The sequence below is a fragment of the Micropterus dolomieu genome, linkage group LG14 (assembly GCF_021292245.1).
Source record: "Micropterus dolomieu isolate WLL.071019.BEF.003 ecotype Adirondacks linkage group LG14, ASM2129224v1, whole genome shotgun sequence".
In the NCBI taxonomy this organism is placed as follows: Eukaryota; Metazoa; Chordata; class Actinopteri; order Centrarchiformes; family Centrarchidae; genus Micropterus; species Micropterus dolomieu.
In genome coordinates this window covers 1,316,301-1,321,544 of record NC_060163.1, presented here as the reverse complement: position 1 = coordinate 1,321,544, position 5,244 = coordinate 1,316,301, and the positions used below count along the sequence as shown (strand labels likewise).

Here is a 5,244-nt window from a genome sequence, read left to right as displayed (position 1 = left end):
CAGTGGAAGGAAATGAGAATCAAACAAAAAAAGAAGGAGCTGCTTGAGGCAGCAAAAGGCAGTAGATCACTTTAACTATTGTTCCTAGATAGACAGCGAGTAGAAAGTGATATATCAGATGAGGAGATGGAGACAGAGGGTGGAGAGAAAGAGGGAAATATTGAGGCACAAGCAACAGAAAGAGTGCAGGAATCAAGCCAGGAAAAGGAGACAGAAGGCAGAAACCTAATTGGACTACAACACCCAACCGATCCTGCCCACGTCCTACAATTCAAAGTATGATGAGGCCTTTATCCAAATATGTGATAACCAGTACTGTCATTTCCAAAGAATGTAGAGGGACGGTCATTTTAGAAGAAGTGGTATGAGAATAACCCATGGCTAGAATATTCACCTAGCACTGATCGTCTTTTCTTAAATGATGAAAAATACAAGAGTCACAAAAACTGGAAAACCATTGGGTTAAATTGCTGGAGAAAGGCTTTGGAAAAAACTAAAGAACACAGTGCCTCAGAGGCTCACATGTGTGGTATGGTGAGGTGGAACTCATTCAAGAAAAAAATCACTGGAGGCAGCTTTTGAAGTGGGTGACCTTGAGTTGCAAGCTGCGAGAGGGGGAGAGGAATAGAGAAATTTGGTCTCGTTTGATTGCCATTACTCTTTTCCTGACAAGACAGGGCATGTCTTTCTGTAAAACGTGTCATTAAAGAAATTCAAGAGAGCAAAATCTTTTCAATACTTACAGATGAAACAACAGACCACACTGAACAGGTTTCCTTTGTTGTGAGATATGTACACAACATGAAAATAAAAGAGCGATTCATTCAGGTGTGCAATGTGCATTCAACAAGCGGAGATGCTCTTGAAAGTCTTGCGATGGCTCTACTTACAGAAATTTACCTTAAAATAGAAAATATTCGGGTTTAAGGCTATGATGGGGCTGCAAACATGAATGGGCCCTGTAAGGGACTGCAGTCCAGAATCAGGGCCCATCCAGAATCATAAGGCAAAATCCAAAGGCCTTGTATGTGCACTGTCAGGCACACTGCACTTTCTACCAACACCAGATTAAGGAAAAGTGAAGCATCTGTTTTGTCAGCTTTTTCAATCTAGTTGAAAAACTTTACACTTTTATGGCCAACTCATCAAAACGGCACTCTGCATTTATTGAAGTGCAGAAAAGGAAACACATACAGTAGATCAGCGTCCACTGGAGCTGAAGAAGCTGTCAGACACCCAGTGGGCCTGCAGAGAAAGTGCACTGAAAAATCTGGTGAAGGTCCTACCAGCTGTCATGCATTTCCTTGAAGGAATGACACAGCAAGATCCCCCAGACTCCTCTGCTGGTGACGCGATGATCCTTCTTAAAAGGCATTAATTTTGAGTTCTTCTTGTGTCTGGAGATCACCTGTCCAATATTTCAGGGGCACCATCCTGAAATCAGGGACCAATAACCAAATATGAGCGAAGTATGATCAGTCTAAAAGAGGTTTTGTCCACCTATAGATGGCAAACAGAGAAGGGTGAGTCTGTACACTGGCCGTGGTAACCAACTCTTACTACAAAATTATACACAAATAATCACAGGCAACGACTTCTTAAAATTATAATAGGATTTACTCAACTCAAGCATAGATCAATGATCAATAACTTTAGCAAGTAAATCAAAATGAAATAAAGCCAATAAACAAGTCATACAAAAACATACAACAATCCAGAAAGTGTGTGTGTGTGTGTAATGTGTGTGTGTGTGTGTGTGTGTGTGTGTGTGTGTGTGTGTGTGTGTGTGTGTAAGAGTGTGGGTGTGTGGGTGTGAGTGTGTGTGTGTGTGTGTGTGAGAGTGTGAGTGAGAGACAAAGGAGGGGGAGAGACTAAGAGAGGGGGGAGTGGATCTGACCACCCACATGACCACGAAAGCACTGAAAGAGAATACCTCCTTACAGTCCCGTGAAGAACTGGGAATGGCGACGAGGGTTCGGAGGTGTTCGGTTTTGTACCTCTGTTGACAAAATGGCTGTACTTCCAGGGATTACTCCGCCCCCTGAAAGCTTCAGCCAATACAAGCCTTTGGTTTGGTTTTAAAAGTTAAGAGTTCACAGGTAGGTCTGAATTAAATGACCAGGGCGACATGCAAGATTACAAGCGCCGCCAATAGTGGCTATGCTTTTAGGTCTGAGTCACTATTTCGCACCTAGGTGTGAAACGCGCTTTGGTGCCTGTTTTACAGTTGTTTGTTTGAGAAAACTCCAACTCAGGCTTTTGGGACTCCAACAGGCCTACAGCCCAGTCTTTGTTCTCTGCTTGTGCTCTGTCTATGGACTTACAGACAGGCTCCTCAGTGACCTGAAGGCCCATTTTTGTTGTCATGGATGTGAGGCCCAACAACATTTATCAACAGGCTACAAAGAAGGCTGCATTAGTGGGCCTAGACCCTCCATCTGAGGTCCCTGGACAAGCTAGGAGAAGGAAAGTGACAGAGAAGTTCTAGTTTGCTGTCACATCAGCTACAACTGACCATGCTGTCCCATACTAACTTGTTAAAGTGTATTACGTTTTTGTGGACACAATGATACAAGAGCATCAGATAAGCTTTAAAGGTAGAGATAACTCCATATGGGAAATCTTGCATGCCTTCCATTGCCTGACAGAGAACTGAAAAACAGCAAGCATTCCAACAGCAGCAGTCCAAGATGTGAACGAAACTGTGCCAGTTCTACAACATTGAAGAGGAAGACAAATTGCAGACAGAACTGAAGGTCTTCCATACTCATGCTGGTATACTGGTGGTGGACCAGTCAATGTGTCATCTACAGTATTCTTTCAGTGATCAAGGAAAATAATGCACATCTAGTTTTCCCCAACATGACTGAGCTGCTGAAGACATATGGAACACTCCCACTGTGTCCACAGCAACTGTGGAGCGTTCCTTCTCAAAACTGAAGCTGGAGAAAACCAAACTTCGCAGTCTTTGCAAAGAGGAGCAATAGTCCGACCTTCTGCTGCTTGCATTACTGATGTAAATTGAGCTTGTTGACCTCCGAAATTCCAATAAATGACAATGATGTCATAGACATTTTTAGGGACATGGCCGACAGGAAATTGCTGTTATAATTCCCTAAAACAACTCCTCCTCCACTTATTGGTAAGATTAATACTACTATGTGATGATGGGTCTGAATATCTTTTGTCTCAGATCACCTCCAACAGTGTCACCAACAACCGCAAAGGCAACAACCGCAGCAGCAACATCCCCCAACAGCAACTGTTCACCGTAAGTTATGTCAGCCAACAATGTTTTAAAGCTAGACCTGAACATTTCCTACAATCTCACAATAAGATACTTATCACTAATAGCAGTTGTTCTTTATTATTCTGTATAAAAGAGAAGGAAAAACCTTAAGGTTTGGACAACTTCAGACACTTCAGTTTCTAATCCCATAGTTATTATTAATAGATGCAAAAATAATATTCTTTAACTTTTTAACTTAAAATGTCTTTTCGGTACTAAATTTCTTGTTCAAAACTGATTCACAGCATTTGCTGCTGTATTGATACAGAGGCATCCTTATCTATACGCATATCGGCAAGGAATACTTTAAGATATATTGCTGTATTGATTTTTTTGAAAACAGCACTTTGTAAAGCCTTGTTCCATGTGCCCCTTTTATACTTTGAGCACCTGCCCCTCCAAAGGTCTCTGCACGGCCCTGCGCTGAAGTAACAGAGCCTGAACATGTCCGTGTGAAAAGCCACAGCCGGCATGCCGGAGTTCAAGCGAGGATGCCTACGAGCACACACCAGATTGCAATCTTAAAACCGCACGCTAGTGGACGCTGAAAACTCCATAATGCCCCTTTATATGACAATATAAAACCCCAAATATGGTAAATGGCTTCCAAATTAAATAATCAAACACCACTTTGATATATGACTAGAACATGACTTGAAAATGTATAATTCCACTTGATTAACTTTGTTAATTAATTAGTCATTGTCCATTCATTCTTCTAATGAATGTATATAGCTTATTATGCTACTAGTAACTACTGTAACGTTAATGCAAGCTAATTAGCTTGCATTAACGTTACATACCCAGTGAAACAGTAAGGTTCCTTGCCGAATTCTTCTGCTCCTTAAGAACCTGCAAACATAAGCCCAGCACAGAATGTCGAGTAAAAGTTCCACCATTCAGTGTGAACGTGACTTCTGACTTTACTTCGTCTGCACAACACTTTCCTCCCTGTCAGTCACTCACGCTCACTCTTCCTTGCCCCTCCCGCACTTGTTCAATAGGTGCTGAAATAGATCTCAGTCATGAAAGCAAATTGTGCCTACAAAATAAAAGCGGGAGAGTTTTTTGCACCACTATTTATTTTGAGTTGAATTGAGAGCTTTTACTTTGAAAGCTTCTGAAAGACATTAAACACCACACTGCCATTGTCAGCTGCAGCTGTGTTACTTAGATTATGCCTATTTGTCTAATATTATTTGCTGTTGTCTTGTAAAATGTGCCTCTCTGATGCTTACTGTCACATTTTTCTGTGTCTCTGTAGGATATCGCTATACAAAAGTTTTTCCACATTACCGCAGCACACATTAAAGCAGCCTATAAATCCTACGGATGGATGTGCGAATGTCATTTTCCTAGATAGCTGATTGGCCAGTAGGCAGTGCTTTTATAGAGTTATCTCTTATCTGGAACGTCTCGGGTTACGTATGTAACCCTTGTTCCCCGAGAAGGGGAACGAGACACTGCGTCGGTGACGACACTAGGGGAACGCCCCTGGGCGTGGCAGGGCTGAACTATGACTGAAACTACTCCAATCCTATTGGTGTTACTAGAACGGTAGTGTGTGACGGCGTAACCGGAGGGGGTATATAAGCACGCCGGCACATAGGACACATAAGCCCTTTCTATGAAGCAAGGCACTCCAGGCGGGGTGAGGTGTGGTGGACCGACGCAGTGTCTCGTTCCAGCCAGCCGCATCACACAAATCCTGGAGTGACGCCCCTGCGAGGAGGGCCCTAGAAGCCGCCATGCCTCGAGTAGAGTGCGCCCTTACAGCCATAGGTGAAGGCAAACTGCGCACCTGATAGGCCAGGGAAATAGTCTGAACGATCCAGTTGCTGATGGTGTGTTTAGAAGCGGGGAGCCCAGCCTTGGGGGACCCGAAACACACCAGCAACTGGTCTGCTTTCCTCCACCGGGAAGACCTCAGAGTGTAAATACTCAGTGCTCTGACA

The 5,244-nt window shown here is 43.2% G+C and overlaps 1 long non-coding RNA gene across 1 annotated transcript in view; it reads right to left on the bottom strand.

Moving 5' to 3' along the window:
• Positions 1-1,142: 1,142 nt before the first annotated feature.
• Positions 1,143-5,244, bottom strand: part of LOC123982742 — a 28,535-nt gene continuing 24,433 nt past the window's right edge. The window contains exon 2 of the long non-coding RNA XR_006828051.1: positions 1,143-1,434. This is a non-coding gene — a long non-coding RNA (uncharacterized LOC123982742). The remainder of the gene's footprint in view (positions 1,435-5,244) is intronic.